This window comes from Tamandua tetradactyla, chromosome 10 (assembly GCF_023851605.1).
Source record: "Tamandua tetradactyla isolate mTamTet1 chromosome 10, mTamTet1.pri, whole genome shotgun sequence".
NCBI lineage: Eukaryota > Metazoa > Chordata > Mammalia > Pilosa > Myrmecophagidae > Tamandua > Tamandua tetradactyla.
The window spans coordinates 58,065,195-58,091,690 of NC_135336.1; the positions used below are offsets into that span (position 1 = coordinate 58,065,195).

At 34.9% G+C, this 26,496-nt stretch overlaps 1 protein-coding gene and 1 pseudogene across 1 annotated transcript in view; both read right to left on the minus strand.

The window, feature by feature from the left end:
• Nucleotides 1-26,496, minus strand: part of CSNK2A2IP (casein kinase 2 subunit alpha' interacting protein) — a 287,809-nt gene that overhangs the window by 51,115 nt on the left and 210,198 nt on the right. The gene's annotated exons all lie outside the window — the stretch shown is intronic.
• On the minus strand, nucleotides 24,660-25,244 carry LOC143647939 (tumor protein p53-inducible nuclear protein 1-like; annotated as a pseudogene).

Below are 26,496 nucleotides of genomic sequence, written 5' to 3' on the forward strand. Positions count from 1 at the left end.
CCCATAACAATTTAGTTCTTATTTCCCTTTTCCTTTGCAAAGAAAGCCATATTTAATATCTAGCTTTCAGCCCCATCCCCACATGCACATTAAAATTCCTCTTGGTTAGCATCAAATCTTCAGTAAAATCTGTTATAAAAAAATGACATAATGTTCTGTGTGTGGTGTGAGGGAGAGTTAATTTAAAAACATTAATTCATTCAAAAACACTTATTGAAAATATACAATGTGTTATTGTGCTAAACCTTTGATTAAAAATGAGCTCAGGTGCAGGCAACTGTGACTCAGCGGCAGAGTTCTCACCTGCTATACCAGAAACCTGGGTTGATATCTCGGTGCCCGCCCATGTAAAAGAAAAAAAGCAAAAACAAAAATGAGCTCAGAATCTAACAGAAAAACACATCAAAATATAAAAGCCTAGTAAACAAACCACTGCAAATTGCTATCACAACACCCTCTACAAAGAAAACTTGTAAATTATGTGATAGAGGAGAAACCAGATGGGCCTGAGAAGTTTTAACTTTAAGTAAAATAGTGACAAAAGGCCTCTCTGAGCTATTGTTTAACATAAAGTCTAAAATTTATTGAGTCTATACTATATACCTGTCACTGTGCTAAGTACTTTACTATTTAGCCATAGAAGAATGACATGAACATTCCTTGCAAAACTAAATTACAAGAACCCCAAGGAAGAAGGTTGGGTGCACCCTTTGTGACCACAGAGGATGAATAAGTGGAAGGTGGTGAACGGTGAATTTGGAGAGTCAGTCCAGACCGGGGTCACACAGAACCACAGTGGCCAGTGTAAGGAGTTGGATTTTACTCTATTATGAAATGGAAAGCCATTGAAAAATTTCATGAAAGGACATGATCCAAATGTCCCTTTTAAGGTTACTCTGACTGCAGTGTGGAAAAAAATCACTGGGAAAAGAAAAAATGCATTGGTGTGACGAGTTAGGAAGCTAGCGCATTAACCCTGGTAAAAGATGATAGTAAATCACTTGTTTGTTGCCCAAATGGCTCCTATCCACATTATTAACAGGATCGTCTTCCTCCTGCCCTCCTCCCCATCTATTTGCAAGAGTAAGGAATCTAACTAAGCATTTCTCCTTTGCCAGCTTGCACAATGTTAAGTTTCATCAGCAGAGGGTAGTGGATGGACACAGCAGGAGGAAGAATCATCATTTCCTGATTCTGGTAGGGTTCCATTCCTCTTCCTCCTATGGCTTAGCTACCAACAATATGGGTAAAGGGAAAAACCAATGGTTCTCACCATTCAGCAAGTTTTGTACCAGAACCTGCCCCTGGTTCCTAGTTGCAACAAGTGTTTTGCTCACAACATTCTGTTATCCATTTGTTTGGTGTCAGACATTGTTCTACTTTGCTAGCTGCCAGAGTACAACACACCAGAGATGGACTGGCTTTTAATAAAAGGGAATTTATTTTGTTAGTTCTTCAGAGGAAAGGCAGCTAACTTCCATCTGAGGTTCTTCCTTATGTGGAAAGGCACAGGGTGATCTCTGCTGGCCTTCTCTCCAGGCCTCTGGGTTCCAGCAACTCTCCCTGGGGTGATTCCTTTCTACATCTCCAAAGGCCTGAGCTGAGCTGCGAGTGCTGAGATGAGGTATGCCGAGCTGCTTGGGCTGTGCTACACTGAGCCCTCTCATTTAAGCACCAGCCAATTAACTCAAACATCATTCCTTGCAGCAGGCATGCCTCCTAGCCGTCTGCAGATGTAATCAGCAACAGATGAGGTTCACGTACCATTGGCTCATGTCCACAGCAACAGAACTAGGTACATTCACCTGGCCAAGTTGACAACTGAATCTAACTACCACAGACATGTTAAGAAGTACAGGTCTACACTGATTCACTGGAAGTTGCTGTTTAGCTGAATGATTCGAAACTTAGAAGAAGGTTTAGAATATTGGTGACAAGTAAGTCTGGGGGAAATGTATGTGGATGGACCACTCAGAATGAGCGCAACATATGAGGGTATTTGTGCTATATTGTGAATGCCCACTGTTCTAGTTTGCTAGCTGCCAGTAATATACCAGAAACGAAATGGCTTTTAAAAAAAGGAATTTATTAAGTTTCAAGTTTACAATTCTAAGGTCATGAAATGTCCCAATTAAAGCAAGTCTATAGAAATGTCCAATCTAACGCATTGACAAGAGGTTGCCTTCACTCAAGAAAAGCTGATGAAGTTCAGAGTTTCTCTCTCTACCAGAAAGGCACACAGCAAACATGGCAGTGTCTGCTAGCTTTCTTTCCAGGTGTCTTGTTTCATGATGATCCCCTGGGGATGTTTTCCAAAGGTCTCTGGCTTTGTGAACGCTCATGATTCTCGTGACTCTGCTCTATCGTTCTTGCCTCTCGTGGCTCTGTGTTGCTCTCAAAAAGAGGGCTCTCTCCAAAATGTTTCCTCTTTTAAAAGATTCTAGTAAATGAATCAAGACCCATCTGGAATGGGTGGAGTCACAGCTCCCTCTATTTAAAAGTTAATACACACAATGGGTGAGTCACATCTCCAGGAAATATTCTTATCAAGTTTCCAACATGCAATGCTAGATAGGGTTTAAAAGACAGTGTTGCTCCCACAAGACTGGATCAGGATTAGAACATGGCTTTTCTAGGGTACATAATCCTTTCAAACCAGCACACCCACCAAAGGTCATCTACCTCACAGAAGACTCTTTAGTAATCAGGAGGAAAAATGACATGTTCCAAGGATGTCAGTCAGCCTCTTCCCCAAACACCATGCCTACCTGATATGAATGTGCCCTCCCCAGACTACTTCCTTGTTTCCCAAGACACAGATTTCTCTATCCAGTGGCTCTCAGAGCTTTTCCTTAAGTTCAACCTCCTACATATAGAAGTCATTGCCAGTGTATGCGACCTAGGCTCTAATGGTTTCCTGGAAGGGTACATCATAGTACAGAATGTGGATGAAGGATGCACATAAAGACCCTCGCAGCTCAATGGGCACATGAAAAGAGTGGTTACGGGGGGCATGGATGGAAGTTCAACAACATGTATTTCCCCTTAGTAAAAGTGACCTGGCTTACACTAGTACTGAATGCCTAAACTCTACCAACAGAGACCAAATTATCCCCCAACATAGTACCATTTCTCAGGGATACTATTCTTCTAGTTCCAGGTTGGTTGTTTAAAAGACAACCATCACCTGCCGGTCACGGCATACCTGTTCCTCCCCATCCTGGAGCCTGGCCTGCCCTGGCTCCAGGCCCTGGCCATCCAAGCCCTCTGGGTCCAACTCTTCCTCTTCCTCAAAGTAGCAGCTGAGCAGGGCCTTGAGCCGGGTACTGTGCTCCTCATCAGGCTGCTCCAGGCATGGTCCACAGCTGGGGAAGGCCACACTGCGAAAGGTCCGGAACACCTGGCGCAGGCGAGCCAAGCCCTCACGCTCCCGGGTCTGCACACAGCCATGCAGGAAGTCGCAGATCTGGTCTCGCTCCTTGTCATTCTTGGGCAGGACAGAATAAGCACATATTCTATGCATTGATTTGTCTTCTCTGCCCAGAGTGCCTTTGTAATCACCACCATTCTTAAACTCCAAATGCTTAATCCACTTTTTCTAGAAATTCCACATCCTATTTCTTCTTATCAAGAAACTCATTTGCATCAAAGTAATTGCAGCAAGCTAACTAATTTTACCATTTATCCCACCATCCTTAAGTGGTTTGGCTAATTCAGTGGGAAATAGCTAACTGAAGACTCAATCATGGCAACAATTGGGAGATAACACCATGAAGAGATGAGATTGCATCTTACAGGGTGTAGAATATGCTTTGAAATAGAAATCATTACATATTGCCATTTTCCTCATAACCACAATATATAGATCTGGAAATAAAGGGATGAAGTGGGAATGACTACTCTCATTGTTGTATCTAATAACCCACTCGCTGAACTTAGGGTTTCTGTCCCTTGCAGCTTTGAGCACCATGGGTTGGAGATTGTGAAAGGGAATTGCTTCAAAGATAGCTCTGTTGAATTAGAAGATGACACTGCCATCTGGCCATTTTGGGCTTTTTGTGCCATTGACACCCAACCAACATGCAGAAAAAAAAGTGTTTACTCTATTGGCTGGAGTGATTAATCCCAATTACTGAAGGAAAATTAGGTTGCTGCTATAAATGGGTGGACTATGTCTAGAACTCAGAAGTTTCTCTAGGTGCTTCTGTGCTTACTCATGTCCAATAATAAAGGATTATGGAAGCCCAAACAACAAGAAAAGTGTAGACTTAAAGATACAGACACTTGAAGGATGAAGATTTGGGTCACCTCACCAAGAAAACAACTCTGACAAGCTAGGGTTCTAGCTAAAGACCAGGGAAGTATGGAATGGAGTGTGGCAGAAGGAAGTTACAGTTGTCCACTATAGCTTTATCATTAATTACATGAACATGATCAGTAGAACCTTTCCATATGTTCTCTTTACATGTATTTTAACAAGCTATTCATTTTTTCTCTCTCCTCATTATTATTTTATATTCCAGTTGTTGCAGGTTAACTTTAACAATTTAATTTTTGGTAACAATATTTTTATTACAGACTGAATCAAGTCCCCCACAGAGACATGTTCAAGGCTAAACCCAGGTCCTGTAGGTGTGAATTCATTTGCAAATATGATCTACAAAGATCTTAAAATGAGCCAAACTGAATCAGCCTTAATTCAAAATGACTAGAGTCCTTATAAGCAAAGGAAATTTGGGCTGAGGAGTCAGTATAAGACAGATGACCCTGTGATGAAGGTTGAGATTGAGTTATGGACTGCCACCCAGCTGCCACCAGAATGCGACAGACCTCAGAGAAAGCATGATCTTGGTAACACCTTGATTTTGGACTTCTAGCCTCAAAAACTCCAAGATAATAAATTCTTGCTGTTTGAACCAATCAGCCTGTAGTATTTAATACAATAGCCTTGGCAAACTAAGACAATATTCAGTGGGAATCTGATGGAACTTGAGGAGAAATGAATATAAACAACAAAATATTTACAGGAATTTTTTTTTATAAATTTGTAAAAATGAGATATTTTGTTTTCTTATCTGTTAAAAATGCCCTCCAGAGTATATCAGCTTACGTTCCACAAAACTGGATGTACCCCTGAAAGAATATTTTTAAGAAAGAAGTATTCAGTCAGAAATTCCCCAGTGAAATTGTGTTCAGTAAATAATTATGTTGCATATCTGAGAAACTTATAGAATTTCTTCTTTTTTATTTTTGGATTTTAGAATATAGTTTTTTTTTAATTTAGTTTAGTTATTGTAATATTGCTTCTACTATACCAACATGTATTTTTAATTCAGATGTCCCATTTCTTAAAATGCACCAAGAACATTCCTACATGTACTAAGCTTTTCAAAAGAAGTAAATATGTAGGGGAGAAACAAGTATTCTGAGTTTATGCAAAGATTCTTCCTCCATTCCACAGTGAAGAAATGGATGCAGAATGTCTCTAAAATCCCAGAATATAATAAGCATCAATATAGATGGAAGCACATATGAAGGTATAATGAGAGCATGAGATTTGACTTTGACTTCTGTTGGAAAAAGACATTAACTAATCTGTAAAAACAGATAAATTGACTTCAAACGGGTTAATGAATAAGATAAAAAATCCATCTTGTTGTACTAAATATCTAGAGGATATGAAAATTTTAAGGAATGTCAATAACCGTGATAAAATTTGGAAAATGTTTTGCAAACCTAATATAAAATTACACAAGAGCTTGGCCTCATCATCTTTTAAATATCTATACAAGTTTCTCAGGGGCTTGTTAAAATACCAATGGCTTCCTGTTCTTTATAGCAGGTAAAATGAAGTTAACTTGGAGCCACCAAGACAGAGTTACCCTTCAGAGATGCTGTGTGAAAACAGTTATCTTTGAGGGGTTTCCTCCACGTTACAGGAAATTGGTGTTTCCTCCTCTCTCTCACAGACACCCTAAAGGCTGAAGTCTGGCTTCACAGAAACTCTTCCTTTTCCTTTCTTCCTGCAAGGCTGCAGCAAATTTTTTTAAGGAACTAATTTCACTAGTATACTACTAATAGGGGCTAGCGGAGGGAAGAGTGAGGTTTATATTGCTACCTATAGCTTCTCAGAAATGAATTAGAGCAACAATGTCATAGAAATAGCAAGCAATTCTCTCATTCCTTTAAAAATATCTCATATTTACAAACCCAAGTGGAGGGGAAAATCCTAAAAGACTCAGAGAAAACATTCACGAAAGTTAATATCTTAAGCCAAACATCTATTTTTCATTCATTTTTCTCTGTGCAGTTCAATTGTCTTCACTATTACTTCAGTTTTCTATTTTTTACAATGTTAAGGTAGATTTTTTTAACTATTTCAAAATTATCATTTTTATATATTAAAGCTATAAATTAATAATACTTAGAGATTAAAAATAATCATAGAGCAAAAGATAAATGCATTTCTTTTTATATGCCTTCTAAGATATAGCAATTTAAGTTATATGATGAATGAATGAAAATATTTTTTTTCAAAATAAATAGAAACATAAATATTTCTAACAATACAGCAGAGGTATTAAATCCTTATCATTCACTTTTGGTCAAATTTTGTACCATTGTAGTAGAAAAAAATTAAGAGCATAAAAAATGACTGAGTTAGATATTAAGCCAATGTTTATATTAGATAGGAAATCTTAGGTTTTTGGAATCTTCCCAGACTAAAACCTAGTAACAACTTATATTAAAATACCACAGAATAAATAATAGGAAAGCATAGCTTATTGTAGGGTAAGGACAGTTATATTGAAAAGGATCAGATGAAAATATAATTATCTTCCAGTGAACACACACATACACAAAAGAAATATAAATCCACATCACCTGCTAGATCATTTTCCTTTTTATGAAACAGGAAATTTAAAACACACAATTTATTCTACCTGCTGAAGTACCAAAAGTGAAGCTAAGATTTAGCTTGATAACTCCACTCTTCTCTATATTTACCAAATGGAAAATAGGCAACTGTGACACATATACCCTAACAAATCAGTTTGAAATTCAATCAAAATATTGTAAAATATCATATATAATATGAAGAAAAACATAAACCAACAACTTTAATAGCTGAACCATGAATTATGAAAGTTTGAATGTGTTTTGAATGTCTTAGTTTTCCTGAAATAGGAAGGAAATTTAAATTATTGTAGTATTTGTGGCAAACAGTATGACAATCATTCAAAGACTCAGTTTCCATATCTGTAAAGTGGATTTAATATCACCTATCTCCTAAGACTATTATAAAGAAAAAATATTTTAACAATTATACTTAGCCCAGGACTTGGAACTCAAAACACATTAGTAAATATTAGATGCCATTATCTAGTACATGAGTTTGCTCAGAAGCAAAGGCAGGTCTTTCTGTCCCCAAATCTGTGATATTTCCTATTGGTCAGGATGAAGCCTGTTAAAGATATACCTGACTTTGCTTTCTTTAAATTCAAGCTATGAAAAAATAAGCCTGGGCTAATTAGGAGAGTCCCATTATCAGAACCATTCGGAAAGTAAATATTCTGTCTTCACTAATCTACACATTGTGTTGCAATCACTTCCTGTGTACTGTTCACTTATAGACAGAATATGTAGAAATACATAGAAGAGACTTACAGTCAATAATCCAATAAGATCCTGTCCCATATGAAGCAATTTTTAAAAGGCATATCTGTCAATTTAGTCAAAAAAGCACTATTGAGCCGGCTTTGAGCTATGTACCAGAAAAACATGTTCTTAAACTCAATCCATTCCTGTAGGTGTGATCCTATTTTAAGTAGGACCATTTGATGAGGTTACTTCAGTTAAGATGTGACCCACCTCAATCAAGATGGGTCTTAATCCTATTCCTAAAAACTTTATAAGGAGAATGAAATTCAGAGAGAGAGAGAGATCTGGAGGGGACAGTCAGAAACCAAACATCAGCAGAACCCAGAAGAGAAAGAAGAGACTAAGAGAGGCGGCCACATGCATTGCCATGTAACAAAGAGCCAAGGATCAAGGATTAATGGCAGCCAATATCAGAATGCCAGTCTTCAGGAGGAGAGCATTGCCTTGATTATACCTTGATTCGGACGTCTCCTAGTCTCAAAATTGTGAGCTAATAAATTCTCATTCTATGCCAACTCATAGCATGGTATTTGTTTAAGCAGCCAAGAAAACTAAAAGAAGTACCTACTAGTTACAGGAAACTCTGTGAGACATCACATGACAAAAATCCAAAAAAATAATACACTCTGTTGATGAGTATGTGGGAAAGCCCCATGCATTAGTGGTGGGATGGTAAATTGGTAAAACTCTTAGAGAGGGCAACTTGACAGTATTCATGGACATTTTAGATGAAAAAAACCCTTTGAAAGAGCAATTTGGAACATTTTTATGCTACCATTTGCAGCATTATTTGTAATAGCAGACATAGCAACATTCTAAATAGGAAGGGGTTGCAGAAATTATATACAGACAATGTAATGGAAAATATGGGAGAAGTCTGAAAGAAGGAAGATGCCCTGTATGCAGCAATAGGAAAATTCCTCCAAAGTACAGATTCGTGTCTAACTACGGTGATGTTGTAAGAAAATGAGGATGTACCAAAATCTATATTTACATTTGACAACAAATTTTAAATATACATTTTTAAGGATATATAAGTTCTAAGGAGAATGTTACCCATTAGGGAAGGGAGTAGGAATTAGATCAGTGTAAGCACAACTTCTTACAGCTTTTTTTTTTATATTGTTGCATTTGAAGCAAAGTAAGTATTTCACCCATTCATAATCTAATCTTTCAAAGCCATGTTCATTCTGGCTATTATTGGAGAGCAAAGTGAGAAGCAGAGAGAGATTTGAAATTATTGATGAGTACAGTTGACTATGTTAGATTTGATTCTGAATTTATTTCAAAGGAAAAGGTGAAAGAATTTGGTGATAGTTGAATATGGTGTGTAAACCAAAGAGGGGAGGCAAAGAAGACATGACAGATGACATCATAGAAGACTGCTGGAGAAACAAATTTTGTGTGAAGAATGTCAAGAAGTTTGTTTTTTGGACATATGAGGCTAACAATAAAAGGAATTGAAATTAAAATGGCATCAAATGTGCAAAACTGATTTGATAAATTAGAGACTAAAGATAGTGAATACAACTAAAGTTATTTTATTCATGGTTTATAGTTATCATCCACTTTTAACCTAGGTGGCTGCTATAATGGAAACAAAGAATGGAACATAAAATTCAAATTATTATAGAATCACTGGTTTATATATTTATTAGTTGTCTTCCATCTACATTTCTACATATCTATCCATCCATCCATCTATTTTATCTATCTATTTTAGTTGTTTGCTTATTTATCATACACTATAGAGAAAGTATCCTATGCTTCCACAGTTTGAATTTGTCCCAGGAACGTGGAATGTTTTTTTGTTTTAAATTCTTTTAAATTATTCAAATTCAAATATCTTTAGATTGAAAAATAATCTCAAGTTCACATGGGGCTTTCCTCTCACCATTTTTTTATGCTAGTAGTGTTTATACATTAATGTTTCCATGTCTCTTACCTCTGCAGCCATTGATTTGTGATCCCAATTTAAGTTCTTCTTTTCCTTCCAAGCATTAGCGACATCATACAAAAATTATATGCAGTATAAATATATATACTATATAAATGATAAAATTAGTGAAAACCAAAAAATAAGAGAAGGAAAATATCTATGAAGTTTCATTTTGAAAATATATTCATATGGCAGAACATAAATATGACTTTGTACTTTCTGTCTGATAATGCTAGAAGGAGATTCAATAAAACACATGTTTTTTTTGCAGTGTCCAGAGGATAAAAACAAATGAATTGCCCTGGGGAAAACAAAAAAGAGAGTACGAAATAAAGATACCAAAATAATTCTTCCCAGACTAAGATATTTATATAATTTTCCAATGAACTTTTATAAATATGTTCGATAGCATCTATGCAATGAATTCAATAAATTAAAATGCCTTTCAATGTAGAGAGATGTTAAAATAAAATTGAAAATGTAACTATGAAAGAGGCAAAAGAATATGTCAAAGATGCAATTTTTAAAAATCATCATACTAAATCCAAGGATAAAATTGGAGGAAAAAATAAGACTTTGTGGACTGAAGATCCTTTAGATATTTACCAATAGAAACTGTTTGTTGCAATTATAATTTTTATAAAATTTTGGGACAGAGACTCTTTGGAAAGTACCTAAAAGTATTTATTTATGGTTTAAGGGCAGATTTAAATCTTTAAAAGACAGCCATTCAAGATGAAAATTAAATGCTGGAAAGAGGCAAGAAATCTGATTAGAAAAGTACCAAAGGTAGGAGATGGCTGGGGAAAATAATCTAGTTTTGCCTCATTTTGCTGAAATATCCAAATTAAGTTTCTCAAATTTCAGTTGATATAACTGCATTAATCAAGGTGTAGCAAAATGATTCATTACTTACTATTAATTTTGAATTATGCTGCAAGTGATTTGTTAAAAATGGATAGTAAAAAAGATGTGAAAAGTTTATGAGAGAGTAAGTCTCTACATAATTCACTTTTCTTTTTTTTTTTTTTTGTAATTTAAAGTCAACCCTTCAACAGAGTTAAGTGGCTGACTTTTCAAATGGCATATTTCAAGTTCCTCATTGTGCCCACAATAATATATTGTCTCACTTGAGGACAAAGTCAAATACCTTTTGTCATTATCCTTATGTTGTTGTTTCTTTTAAAATGGGGAAATCTTATCTGCATCTTTATCTCTATCAAAAGTTGGAAACAACAAAAGTAGAGAGTCTGATGACTCAAGAAAATAGACAATTTTTTTCTTTTTTTTTAGTTTACCATACATATACTGGAGCACCTTCCATTATTTGCATTGCCTACCTGATTCCTATTGGCATTTGAATTGTCTAAAAAGCTTTCAAGGCAAAGAAGGGAAGGAGATAGATGAAGGTCATGTGGTTAGACATTAATGAATGAAGGTGAGAAATGTCACAAAGGCAAAAAGAAACTCGAGCTTTTTAAACTTGGAAGCATCAAATCAAACATTAAACCACCACTGAAGCCAAAATGTGTTCAACAAACCAAGTGCCTTAGATTACACTGGGCATCCAAGAAAGGCTCCAGAATGGGAGGTGTTCTGGAAACTCCTACTAATAGAGCCTAATGCTTTTGGAGCCATCGAGGACCAAAATGGCCTCCAGATCCTACATCAATTCCAGACGGGGTGTGGGCTAGTAGCAGGTCAGAGCAGCAAATTCCATTAGCCACTAATCATATTCTAATGAAAATTCACACCCCTGCTCTATGTGGAATTTATTTCTTTTTTCTTTTAATGCATGACAATGTGAAGTAAAAAATTTACCATAGAAAATTGTCAAGCATCCAAAAATAGTTCATCTTGACCTCCCTTGGCAAACTTGAATAAATAAGCATTTGCTTATTTACCTGGTTCTGATTTCCAAAATTAAGTGCTTCAATTCAAAATGACATCAATTTAGGAAATCATGATTAGCATTAATATTTACCTTTGCATAAATGTCAAGAAACATTCGTTCTGAATTGTATCTACATATCTAATTATATCAATAGTTAGAACTATTTTTTACTGGCTCTGTTCATAAAATGAAATATTTGCCAGGGGATGTGACATGAGCATTTGTAAAACCCAAATGAATTTTAATGTGTGTTTTGGAGATATAAGCATTTCCATGAGTGTGCTGTGTTTTAAAGCTAATCATGCTTACAGATATCTTTCTAATAAAGGTATGTTGTGATAATCATTACTTGTGCTAATTTTAGATTGTCACTTATATAAAATCATTTACTTGCCTATTTATAGTTTTGGACCATAGGAGTATTTGTTGTTAATTTTCAGAAGTTGGAGATATGCGAGCAAGAGTGAGTTTTATACAGTGATTTTTAGATAGAGTTTAAAAAGTGTAAAAGTACTTACAATATTTAGAATGGCAATATTACTAAAAAGCTATGACAGCATTCTTTTCGTTTTTACAGATGGCTGAGATTCCTGAAAGATTTTTATGCATAAACTCTATGGCAGAATCAGTGAGCTTTGTGAATGGAAAACCACATGGGTTTTTAAAATAACTCAGCAAAGAAAGGATATTAAATACAAAAATGTTTACAGTAGGCTAGTGGAAAGGGGATCTCCCAAGGCACTTTAAAGGGGTTATTTAGCTTGCCCACCAAGATGCAATGTATAATTATGAGTAATAGTTTCTACAAATTAAAAAAAAAAAACTGCTATTGCCAATTGCTACTTTGTATAGATGCATGGACCTGAGAGAATTTTGAGAAACTAAATCACACATCTATTTTTCTAATATATTTTCCCTTGTGATGTTTATTTTAAGGTTTTCTTGCTGTGATGAATTTTATAGGGTCATATAGATTCATGTATATCATAAAAAAAAATCTTTGAGAACATGCAGATGCATGGCTTGCATTTCCAAAATACAAACTTTTAAACGAGTTGCTCTTTTTTAATACCCCCACCCTTGTTTTTACTTTACAACATAGATTTCCAATTCAATTAAACTGAGTCTCCCTTTGGAACTATTTAGTCTCCTATGTTAAAATATTTATAAAAATATCCTTGTCAGGACATAGTTCAAGTTATCTGTTCAGATTTTCACTGTTTTATAAATATATTGTGGTCTGAGAGGATACAGAAAAATATATCAGAAACATATATTTATTTAATTTAGCTAGCTCAGCTATATCCAAAAAGAGCAAAAATTATTCTTCACTTGAGAAATGTTATTTCCACTGCTGATGGATGGACTGTTCCATTCTTTTTTTTTTAATCAAGCAATCAAACATCATTCAATCAACCAATATCCACAGGCAGAGTGCCTGAAAATAAGAGACTTGGGTAGGTGAAAATATCTTAATTATTTTCAAAGAATTAAGGAAAATTCTTAATTAAGAATTTCTTGATTAATTAAGGAAATTAAGAGAGGGATATTAAAGCACAGTGAGTTACAATAATAATAATAATAATATTAATAACGAAAGTGAACTTCCAATAAAGGAAAAGTCATTTTCATATTTTAATGTTCAATCCATTGGGTTGCATGTTGATTAACTATTTGCATAGTTTTTCTTGTTTTATAGATTTTTTTTGGCAATTCTTCTTTGAATCTGTTATTTAACATATAATTATGTTTTGGCATGTCACTAAGGCAGTGATCTGATCAACATGTCTGGTTTCTTTGAATACCTGTCATCTTTTGCATCAATGAAAAAATCCAGGTTTTTTCCAGTTTAATTAATACATATAATTTGTTCTCTCTCTCGAAAATTACATATGTAATAATTTTTTTGCTTAAGTTTATTAAAATTGATTAGAAGCATGCATTAAAAAGACTCTCAAAGAGCCTGGAAAAAAGTAATGCTCCTGTTGTCAAAATGCTCATTGCTTACAAGGCTGAGCTCTTATTCATTAAAGTTTCTACATGTGAGTCAGTAAGTTTCCTATGAATTCAATGAGAACAAAATAATGATATGGAGGTTAACAGTGCAGTATATTTTCACATATGTATATATATATATATTTTTTTTTTTTTTTAAAGGAAAGACAGAGAGAAGGAAGGAAGGATAGAAGGAAGGAAGGAAGGAAGAAAGGGAAACATCTTTTAAACATTTTCTTGTTTTATTGTATTTTGTTTTTCCGTTTTTTGTTACATGGGCTGGGGCCGGGAATCGAACCGAGGTCCTCCGGCATAGCAGGCAAGCACTTTGCCCGCTAAGCCACCGCGGCCCGCCAATTTTGAATTGAATGTTCAAGTCTATAAAAATGACCAATTTGACTAATTTCTCTTGTAGTGGTGTTGGAAAAGATAAATACATACCAACTGTAAATGGATGAAGTAACAATGTTCATTGGAATGCATGCTAATATTCTTAACATGCATTTCCCATGAAAATGTACCTTAAAAGGTGTGCTGGTTTTAAAGGATGTATGGACCCTAGAAAAGTCATGTTTTAATCAAAATCCCATTTTGTAAAAGAAGAATAATCCCTATTCAATACTGTATGTTTGAAACTGTAATCAGATCATCTCCCTGTAGATGTGATTTAATCAAGAGTGGTTGGTAAACTGGATTAGGTGACGACATATGTCCACCCATTTGGGTGGGTCTTGACTAGTTTCTGAAGTCCTGTAAAAGAGGAAACATTTTGGAGAATAAGTGATTCAGAGAGAGCAGAGAAGAACAACGCAGCCACAAGAATCAGAGAGCCCACGAGCCAGCGACCTTTGGAGATAAACACGGAAAATGCCTCCTGGGGAGCTTCATGAAACAGGAAGCCAGGAGAGAAAGCTAGCAGATGATACCTTGCTTGCCATGTGCCCTTCCAGCCAAGAGAGAAACCCTGAACATCATCAGCCTTCTTGAACCAAGGTATCTTTTCCTGGATGCCTTCGATTGGATATTTCTCTAGACTTGTTTTGATTGGTACATTTTCTTGGCCTCAGAACTGTAGACTAGCAACTCATTAAATTCCCCTTTTTAAAAGTCATTCCATTTCTGGTATATTGCATTCTGGCAGCTTGCAAACTAGAAAAAAAGGTTTAAAGAATACATTAGAAAATTAGTGAATTTTTAAAGTATTTTAAAATATTTTATACGGCTTGTATCTTTGTGAAGCACAGCATATATTTTTTAAGCAAAGTAAAATGTAATTAGATGAAAAATAAAAATTGTTAGAACTGTTTGATAATTCAGATGAACAACTTTGGTTAACCCCATCATTTTCTGTTCCTTAACAGGTGGAGATAAAAAGACAAGTTACTGATTTCCTCCCTTGCACAAAATGCAAGAAATGTCAGGAAAAAAATCACATTTATCTGGAATGAAAAGGAAATACTAAAAGAATATGAAAGCATGATAATATTGTATGGTTGAAGCAAAATCCAGGTATTTATAAACTTTACACAATGATGAGAAAAAATGCGTAATTAATTAGAAAAAAATATTAGTGAAATACAAATATAATACATAACTTTCAAACTTTAAGAAGAAAAATATTGGATGAAGATAGTTTGATCTATCCAGTGCATGGTTTCAAAGGGGGAAAAACACAAGAAGAAAGAATCATAGAAAACATGAAATAAATAATACATTGTATTATTTTAATAATTGCAGTAAATATAAATGGGTTAAAGTTACTAAATACTTCTGATTGGATTAAAATATCCAGCATCACTGCCATCCCATTACCAAAACATTTCAATTGTTTCAAATAAGAATTCTGTGCATTTTAAACCTTGATTCCCAATTCACTATCCCTACCCTATTCCCTAGTAGCCTGTATTCTAGATTCTGACTCTATGAGTTTGTTTATTCTATTTCATGTCAGTGAGATCATACAATATTTGTCCTTTTGGGTCTGGCTTATTTCACTCAAAATGATGTCTTCAAGTTTCATCCATGATGTCCCATTCCTTTGTATAACTGAATAATATTCCATTGTATTGCATACCACATTTTGTTTATCCAACATTGCAAACATAATTAACAGCACTGAAATACAAAACTGAATGTGGTTAAAAGGGGAAGTGTTATGTTATATATATGGTAATAGAACACTTTTTAAGAAATCCATGAAACTGCACTGTACAGTGAACCATAGGATAAAACCTAAGGATAAAAATATTGTTGTCATGGCATAGCTCATGTTTAAATCCGTGGAACTGAGCTACTCAGTGAACCTTACATTCTACCATGGACTATAGTTAATAATACAGTTACTAAAATGTGTTTTTATCAATTGTTACAAAAGTACCACACCAATGAAAGGTGTTAATAATAGGATGGTATATGGGAATCTTGTATTTTATGCATGATTTTTTGTAAACCCACAACTTCTCTGATTAAAAGAAGACACCCACTACATGCAAAAAAATTTTAGCAATACATTGTTTACTATGAAAATTATAACATAAAAGTACAAATGAAAAGTAGATGATAAAATGATGAGAAAAAATGTACCAGCAAATATAAATCAAGTTAAAAAGTGAATAACAATTATAACATCAAGCACAATAAAATTAAAAACTGCAAAACATGAAAAAGTGATGAAAATTCATCCAATAAAAAGACTCAAAATATATAAGATAAAAAGTACAAAGTTTGAGGATGTAAATATAAAAATAATTTTAATAAACCAAAGAATATATTCTTTAAAAAGCTAACAAAGTGTGTGTGTGTGTGTGTGTGTGTGTGTGTGTGTGTGTGTGTGTGTAGGGTTAGGTGTATGTATGGATGGGAAGACAGATAAAAATAGATAGAAAACTAGATATTTCAAGAATATAATGAAAAGCATTCAAGAAGTTAAAAACTGAGGACAAAATGGATATTTCCAGAAACTGACACAGCTAGAAATTAAAAATTGGAATACATTTCCCTGAAGACAATTTTATAAGGGAGTTTAACCAAACTTTCAAAGAACAAATAATTCCTCACTACACAGAGAATAGGGCTATGTATAAGACCAGTAGAGTTTTGATATCAAAGTTAGAGAAGGATGGTTTAATAAATGGAAATTAACTTATAAGCAAGACTTAAAAATCCTAAATATTAAATTAGCCAACCAAATCTCTCAATTAAAATATGTTTAATGATGTTCAAGTAAAGGTCATTCCAGAAATGTAAGAATATTTGACAAATTAGTGAAACTCATTCTATTTTGACAAAAGAAGATGTTTATATAAAAATTAAATATAGAGGCTACAGTAGCCTTTTTTTTACTATCTTCCTCATGTGTAATAAAAGCTGTTAGGTTAACAGAATGACTTAGTAATGAATATATGACAAAAATCTACAGCAAATGTATACTTCTAAATTTTAGAAGAATGTTTTAAGATCGGGACATGAAAAAGTCATCCACCGAATGTGCTTCTATTCACCTTTGAACTAATGTCTAGCTAAGGCAGTATATTAAAGGAAGAAATAAGTAGAAGGTAGAAGTACTGGAAGAGAATAACAAGCCTTCCTTATCTTCTTATGATGCAACGTTTCATGCTACATAGAGAAATTATATTTAAAATAATAAGACATTCAGAAAGATAGCTAGATATAAGATCAAAAAGAACTAATAGTTTTCCCCAATAATAGGAATGGCCATTTAGAAAGTATAACATACAAGATGATATGATTAGATTGAATTTGTAATCACCATAATAACGAAAGTGTTCATAGGCATTAATGTAGACACAAATACACTAAAGCTCATGCAGAAAGTTTCAAAACCTTTTTTTATAGGATACAAAAGAGGTGTATAAATAGCATGCACACTCTGCCAATTGATTTCAAAGTTTAATAACATAAAGATAAAAATTTGCACCAATTTATCCATTTTATATATTTTGATTAAAATTTCAGTGCTGTCTTGGGGATTTGGATGAAATGATTCTCCAATGTATATGAAAATATAAAAATCTTCTGAAGACCAAGATGTTTTTGAAATAAAATAATTAAAGTGAATTAGTGTGTTGCCTTATATATATATATGTATAAAACAAGTCATTTGGGCCATGAATAAGTGGCACAAGAACAGATAAATAGACTCAGAACAGAAAAAATCAACATGGGATGATAAAAGGATACATGGAAGAAAGTTATACGATGGAAATGGTATTTCCATATAATGGAAAATCAGACAAAAAAGATGATTTACTAATAAATGATCCTGGAAAATTGACTTGTTTATAGGGAAAAATATAATTATGTACAAGTACTAAACTGCCAATGGATTGATGACGTAATTATGAAATACAAGTTTATACAACTATTGGAGAAAAAATATAGGAAATATATGAAAATACTTATGGCTCCTATGATTATAGGAGCATAGTTCGAGAAAGGAAGGAAGGAAGAAAGGGAGGGAGGGAGGAAGAAAAGTGATGAGAAGAGAGGCAGGGGAAGGATAAAAGAAAGGGGGAAGAAAAAAAGAGAAAGAAAGCCAAAAATTCTAAAAACTACAAATGAAAATATTATTGGATTTTAGTATGCCAATGTGATAGTTAGATTCAGTTGTCAACTTGGCCAGGTGAATGTACCTAGTTCTGTTGCTGTGGACATGAGCCAATGGTGCATGAACCTCATCTGTTGCTCATTGCTTATCTGCAGTTGGCTAGGAGGCGTGCCTGCTGCAATGAATGACATTTGATTTAATTGGCTGGTGCTTAAATGAGAGAGCTCAACATAGCACAACCCAAGCAGCTCAGCACTCACAGTTCAGCCCAGGCCTTTGGAGATGCAGAAAGAAATCCCCCCAGGGAAAGTTGTTGGAACCCAGAGGCCTGAAGAGAAGGCCAGCAGAGATTACTCTGAGCCTTCCCACGTAAGAAAGAACCTCAGTTGAACGTTAGCTACCTTTCCTCTGAAGAACTGACAAAATAAATCCCCTTTTATTAAAAGCCAATCCATCTCTGGTGTGTTGCATTCTGGCAGCTAGCAAGCTAGAACAGCCAAAAAGAAAAGTTCTATGTTCATTAAAGGGGAATATAGAAAATTTAACTGACAGGTAATAAGCTGGCACTATGTGTATATACATCACATATATAAATTCATAATTTCATACAGGCAAATAATATAATAACAAATGTTTTGGAAATCAACAGGAAAAAACAAACCAAAAAGAAAAATGGGCCAATGATAAGATTTCACAAAAACAGGAAATTTAAAAGATAAGTATATGAAGAAATTATCAGTTTCACTAATACCCAAAGAGGTGAAAATTAAAAAAAAAAACATACTGCTTTACACCTTCATATCGGCAAGATTTGTAAGTGAATTGTTACAAGGAGCTGCGAGGGTGTAATGACTCTAGGACATTTATGCACTACTGATGGCAATGGAAAGCGGTCCGGCATTCTGGAATAATCTGGAAGCATGAAATGGATATGAATAAGTACTAAAGTCCAGCAATTCCATCCCCATGTTTTTTTTTAAAAAGATTCCTCTCCACACTAAAAAATTAGACATAAGGAGGATGATCTTTGCTGCATTATTTAAAAAGTAAAAATTTGGAAACCTCCATGTCCACTAGTATAGAAGTGGTTAGATAAAATGTGGAACTTTTAAATGATGAAAACTGTATAAGTCAATTAAAAGAATGAACTGTATCTATCCATCAAGCTTTAGATATTTGAAAAGCATAATAGTAAGGACCAGGCTAAGAATCTTCAGCAAATATGTAAATTAAAAATGCAAAAATTAGAAATGTAAAGGAGACTAATGACATTGGGAGAGGGAAATAAAAGACATCAAAAATAAAATACAATATAAAATACAAAAAGGATCATTCCTATACTGAGAGTTTGCCACAAACTGAACTGTTTCTCATTAACACTTCTAGAAACTTAATGCTTATGTGCTGGTACATTGTAATGAGACTATAGTGTAAATAATTGCCTTGCACTTTGATTTTTTGGGGTTATATATTATTATCTTAGTTTCCTCAGTCTGTTGTGACAAAGTACCATAAACTGGGTAGTTTATAACCACAGAAATTTATTGTACAAAAGGAGGAATAAATCTGAAATCAAGGTGCTGGCAGGGCCATGCTTACTTTAAATCTGTAGGAAAGAATCTGTCCCTTGCCTCTCTCCTGGTTTCTGGTAATTTCCGGGTAGTCCTTGGGTTTCAGTCTCTATCTCAGTTGTCACATTGCTATTTTCTCAGTATACTATGCCTCGCAGTCTATGCCCAAATTTTCTCTTTTTATAAGGACACCAGTCATACTAGCTTAAAGGCCCACCCTGCTCCAGTAGGACCTCATTTTAACTTGTCTAATTCCATCTATAATGACCCTGTTTCCAAATAAGGTCACATTTTGATATTCTTGGAATTAAGACTTTAGCATATCTTTTGGGGGGGAAACAAATCAATCCATAACAGTTATTAACATATATGGATAGTTATTCCACTGAACATAAAGAATATGACATTTTTTAAATAACTGCCTTATATTTCACTATATAGATATATCAAATTGTGTTTAACAAATTGGTGAAAGTTTAGATTGCTCTGAAATTTTTCCTATGTGATAAATATTTTATAATGTTTTTGCACACTTGTGAACACATAGCTGTACTTTGCTTACTTATATGTATATAAGTATAGAATAAATACATCACTATTGAATGACTGAGTTGAAGATTATGCAAATTTTGATTTTTGAAAGATTTTACCAAAATCTTCCGTAAATTTTTATCAAACTCAAAAAAAAATTTTTTATCGAAATTTGAAACAAAACCTCATTTCTTTAACGCATTTATGGTTTCATTCTTACATTTAAATATGAGCCATCTGGAATTTATTTCACTATAAGGAGAGACGTATAACTTTATTGGGTTAGTCAGTTACCCTAACACTAGGTGCTAAAAAATTCAACATTTTCCCACATGTACCATACACCACAATTTTCTAGGGATTTCAGTTTCTCATTGATTGTCCTTTCTTCTGACAGCACAAACTTAATATTGTAGTATTAAACTTTATACTGTGTTTTTAAATGTGGTTGGTCTAATTTCCCCTCATAAATGTTACTTTGTATAGTTTCCCTTGATATTTTCTTGTGTTTGTTTTTACAGATGAAGATAATTAAAAATGTATTAGTATTTTTATGTAAATCACATTCCATTTATTGATTTCTATAAGAAGAATTGAAATTCTAAAAATACTGGGCATTTTTATCCAAGAACAAACAATATATTAAATTTATTGTCTTCTTTTATGTTCCAAAGCACTTCTAAAATTTCTTGGTATAAATATTTTTAATTTATGGGTTAGTATATTTCCAAATATTTTAACTTTTAATTATTTCAGTAAATGATGTTGTTTTCTTCTGTGTTTCTAAATGGTTGCTGTTTTAAAATAGAGAAACTAATAATTTTTAGACATTAATTTTGAGACCAAGGAACCTATGAAATATTTATCACTTCTCTTGGATTTTCAAGTCATACAATCATATCATATGCAAATAATACTAATTTTGCATTTCCCTTTCCATGTTGACATTTATTATATCTTTCTTTTGATAATTTGCATTGGTTAGAGTTTCTAAAACAATGTTAAATAGTTAAATAATCATGGCGATAGTGAGCATTTCCAGTCATTTATTGCTGTTAATAAATCACCCCAAAATTTGGTGGTTTAAAACAAACACCATTTATTATATTTCACAGTTCTGTGGATTTACTTAGCTGAGCAGCTCTTCCACTGGTCTTACATTGGGTTTCTCAAGCAGTTGCCCTCAAATTGTTGCTTGAAATCTGACTTTCACATTGGTGCAACTAGGCTTCTCTCTGCCCCATGTATTCTCAGGAGCCTTGCCACTGCTTGTGGTCTCTCAACATACTTTCTCCAGCACTGTAACTAGATGTTTTATATGGCAGTTTTGAGCACTCCAAAAGAGCAAAAACGAAAGTGGACAAGGACTTCTTAAGTCTAAAGTCTGGAACTAGCTTAGAAGTACTTCTGCCACCCTCTATTGGTAAAGCAGTAACAGGACCAACCCAGATCAAAGGAAAGGAAAATAAACTACACTTCTCAACGGGGGATGGAAGAAAGTATAGTCATCTTTAAATTTTCAGTCTGTCTTTTGCCCACAATTTATATTCTTCTCTGGTGTAAAGTATACTTACTCCCTGCCAGGTCCAAATGTGAATCAGGTTTCTCAGGAGGAGCTGAAGACTTTACAATTGAGAAAATTTGTTACCCTCACATACCCAACATACAATGATGAGATGAGATAAGGAAACCAAAATGGATGCTTCCATTCAACAAATGAGGAGAAATGAAAGGCACAGAGCAGTTACTTGTGCATGATAATTCTGAAACCCAGCCTGGCACATGTAATCACCATTCCTTGATTAGAGCCGGGTCCTGCTGCCTGGGAATGTTTTTCTGTGGGTCATGGGTTCCACCCTCTGGGCTTTTGGCTTTACCCTGGGAGGCACCTTTCTTTACCCTAAGGACTCATCCATGTAAGCTTCTGTAAGGCTCAGCTTCTCAGTCTGATTCCTGCCTGTAAGAAATTGTAGCTGATATTGATGTAAATGTATTTAAAGTAGCCAAAACAAAAAAAAAATATATAGGAGTTTAAAAAGCCCATTGCAGTTTCATATATAAATTTGTTCATGCTTCTGAACAAATTTACATGGCTGAACGTCTATAGCTCTTAAGATATTAACAATGTGCATGCAAAGTATGATGAGAACCCCCATGAATTCAAAGGCTTACATCCGGACTACATTCAGCTGGTCTATTTTCAAGGTGTGGAAGTATGGCCCTGTAACTGACATGGTGTATAACGACACACTTTCATGAAAGCTCTAATCTCCCAACTCTGATAAATGCACACAGTAACCAAATAACTGCTAGTTCAGTTTGACAAAACTTTACAGACTTGGCCCCTAATTAGAAAACAGATAAAGAGGTAGTCAAAATGGAAGGGGAATGAGGAAGGAAGTGGAATCTAGACTCTTGGTCTCCAGAGACATTACTGGTACTTTATCTCAGGCAGTGGAAGAACAACCCAACGCCATCTTTACCTTATCTGATCTCTTACAATACTAGCTGCTCCAGCCTAGTCAAAAAAGAGCACAGGTCTTCATTTAAGAAAACAAACAAACAAACAACTCTTCCATTATTCACTGCATCACACTATTTCAGGGTCATTGAAAAATATATACTTCATATAACTATATTTACTCTTTGCTTGAAAGGGTTTTATAGATCTATACTCTTTAATTACGGTTGAATGGGAACTTGGAAAAATAAGGTGTTCTTACAAAAGCATTACTACTGTTCTGTAGGTAAAATGTGCTTTTTATTGTATATGTTTACTTCATTTCAGGGAGAAGTCAGTGAGAGTATGGATGGCTCAGCAAAACCTACCACAGCTACTAAAAATTAAAGTGACTGGCTGGAAGTAGGGAAATAGATTTTCTCTATATTGGATTAGCTGGCCCACATGTAAGTTGAACCCCACACCAAGGTCTCAGCACCAACACATCAAACAGTTGCGGCAAGAAAATTGCCACAGGTCCTCCACCCTACAACTAGGTTCCGTAGAGAGACCCTTGGAATTTCACACAGGGTTCAGTTCTCAATAGCACACAACCCACTTCAAATAAAAGATACAGTCCTCCCAACTCTGTGACGGAAGTAAATATTACTCCTCTGTTGGTGGAAGAAAGAGGCCAAAGTGGTTAAATATTTTGCCTGAAGCCCAAGTAAAACTAAGAATGAAAACTCAAGTAAGCTAACCTGTCACTCTTAATTTAGACACTATGAGAAGCTGTTACCAAGAGTTCCCTCTCACCGCCAGACCGTTGTTGCCACTTGGCAGGACAAGCTCCATGGTGGAGGATTTACCAGTGTATCTGGAAATACAAAGCCTATCTCTTCTCTCTTAGGCACAAATAAATGAAAAATCACTTAAGTGTCTGAGCGAGCACTTCTAAACAATTGATATGAGATGGCAGAGACAGAGTTAGCAGAAAAGAATCAAAACAACTTAAAGTCTGGACTAATGGGTTGGCTATACACATACATTTTTTGGAAATAAAATTTCACAGCTCTAACTTAACCCCTGTGTGTGAGACAAGTGCTAATGTCCCACGATGCCTCTTTGTACTGTCAGATAGTCACATCAGAATTACTGAAAGCACTGTTAAAACTTAATGTACCTCCTAAATTCTAAGGTGAACAGCATGATTAACTTGGAAAAAAACAAAACAAACACACAGATATATGTGGTTTTCTTTAAAAGAACATTCAGCCATAATTCTAATATATCCATGGCAAATATCACCTGTCAATGCTCATGTTAGTGTATAAAAATGTGTTCATATATACAGAAATGATTATCAAGTATTGGTTTATAAAATGTATGGCTAATGCTGGGAAACATTTTTACTTACTCAAAGGATTGATTAAGTTATACAAAGCAAAGTTGAAAGGTACCTCTTCTCATACTTGGGAAGAATGGCTTTTAAATGCTGACTAATTCATGTGCACCTCAACAGATTAAAGACATCCCTAAACACCAAGCACTGTAAATTTATTGATATGTTTCAAAAAATAATCTGAAAAAATGTTTAAAAAGAGAATGTTAAGACCAAGGCATTATATGATATGCAGTATATAAATCTGGTTTTCAAGGTTGTGTCTAAACACACTGATCAAACTATATAATTGGTCATCAATTAGCTGTAAAAACACAGCATCTTCACTGTACATTCACACACATCCACACACACATGCACAAAGCAAGATAAACCAAGAAACTTGAAATTCTTGGTAATTGTACTGATGTGGGCAGGGCTGATGAACAACCCAGGCATCATGCCTGATATGCTAAGAGTGACAATCCCAGTAAGATTTTGGTGATGAAGGCTAATTCTGTTCAGAGACTGTCTTTAACCTATGTACTTTTATCCACTGGGAAGGGTGAATGTTCTTTGGTTGTTCCAGAAAAGTTGTATGAGCATAAAGAACAATGAAGCATAGCAATGATGTGCTGCCTTATTTCATTTTGAACTTCCACTTCAGTGCCAGTGAGTCTTATAAGCAGCTTTTCCTGGCCCTGGGACTAGTTGGGTTATAAAATTTGTCGGTCCCACAGTGGCCTCACTGAGACTGGGACAGGAGTCACATGCAGTATACACAGACATGCTGGGATGTTTGATGAGAAGGTTTTCCATAGGATTAGTTTCCACATTGATAGTGGTTGATCCACCTGCAGTAAAACATTGGGGTTAGGGTAATAAACGAGTTCTTCTCCATTGGACAGGACTCAAGCTGGAGGAAGCAGGAATTGTTTGCATCAGCCAAGCACTAAAGAGATCTAGATAAACAGAGAAAGATTGACGGGTGATCTGTGGGCAACCTTAACTAATGTTTTCTTCTTCTCCTTCTTCTTTTTCTCCTGCTCCTCCTCATCCTCCTTCTCCTCCTCCTCCTCCTCTTCTTCTTTCTCTTCTTCTTCCTCTTCTTCCCCCCCCCTTCCTCCTCCTCCTTTGCTGAGAAACCATTGTCTATGAAATCAACAAGAGCCCATTCATCATCTTCTTCCTCACTAAATTCTGATTCTTGGTTGGAAGTAGTATTCACTCCACCCACAAACATTTTATTTAGCCTCTGGAACATCGTAAAGGTAAGATTGAGACTTCGGTTGGATGTCTTATAGCTGAGAGCTCAGAACTCTGTCTGCAGTGGTGCAGTGGCACCAGCAGGATACTAAATACACACAGTGCTTATTTAACTTAGGTGAGAAGCAACATGAGTTATTATCCATGAGTCCGACTTGCAAAGCTGACTGTGTGCACAAAAGTGGACAGCTCCCTTTAAGGGGGACACGTTCCATTTGCCTTTTAACAATCCTCCAATAGCAATTTATTCTCTTTCCTTCCAGCTTTTGCTAACCTTCTCCTTGAGACCCTTCTGACTACTGCTTACTACAGGCCCCACAGTCAACACAACATGTGTTAGTTTTTGTAAGAGGAGCAACTTCTAAGTGCCAATTCTTTTTAGCTGTTTTCTGATTAATAACAAAATACTCAAATATTAAAGGTTTAAAACAATAATCATTTTCTATATCTTACAGATTTCTGCATTGCCTTGGCATGGGTGGGCATTTCTGCTGGGCTTTGCTTAGGGCCCATACAGCAATTAGAGTCAGATGGCAAAAGAGGGGGCTGGAATCATTTGGAAGCTTGACTGGTATGTTGGGACGGTTATTTCATATAGTCTCAGAGCCTTTCCTCACTCATGTGGTCTCTCCAGCACTACAGTCAGTTTCCTCACCTTGCAATTCATGGCTCTGCAGAAACGCACAGTAGAATATGCCAGGTTTTTTGTTAAGGCTTAAGTTGGAACTGCTACAGTGCCAGTTCAGTGACTTTTACTAAATAGTCACAGCACCAGCCTGGAAAACAGAAATATATCTTACCCCTCAGTGTGGAGAGAAATAAAATTTTTGGTCATATTTAATTCAATGAAAAGCATATTCTTGCTTTATTTTTCACTTCAACAGGTATTTGTGCATTGTTTCAACATTGAGAGGTTGTATTTTTGCTTTAAGTTTGAAAGAATATTTTTCTTCTTATTCACGTTGTGGAAAATTCTAACCTTTTTTATCTTGTTGAGTTATTATGAAAAAATAATATCACATTTATTTCAGTTTATACTAAGTTTATACTAAGATAATGTATTTCTCTCCTTTGTTCTCTTCGTGGGTGCACTTATAAACCGGCTCCCTTATATCAAACCATTCTTGCACTTATGGAGGAAAATTCTTATATTCAATGCATAAAATGTATTATATATTATGGGTTTTTAAAAATATTTTATTTAAGATTTAAGCATCAATAATTAACCATAAGGTCTGTCGTAGCTTGGC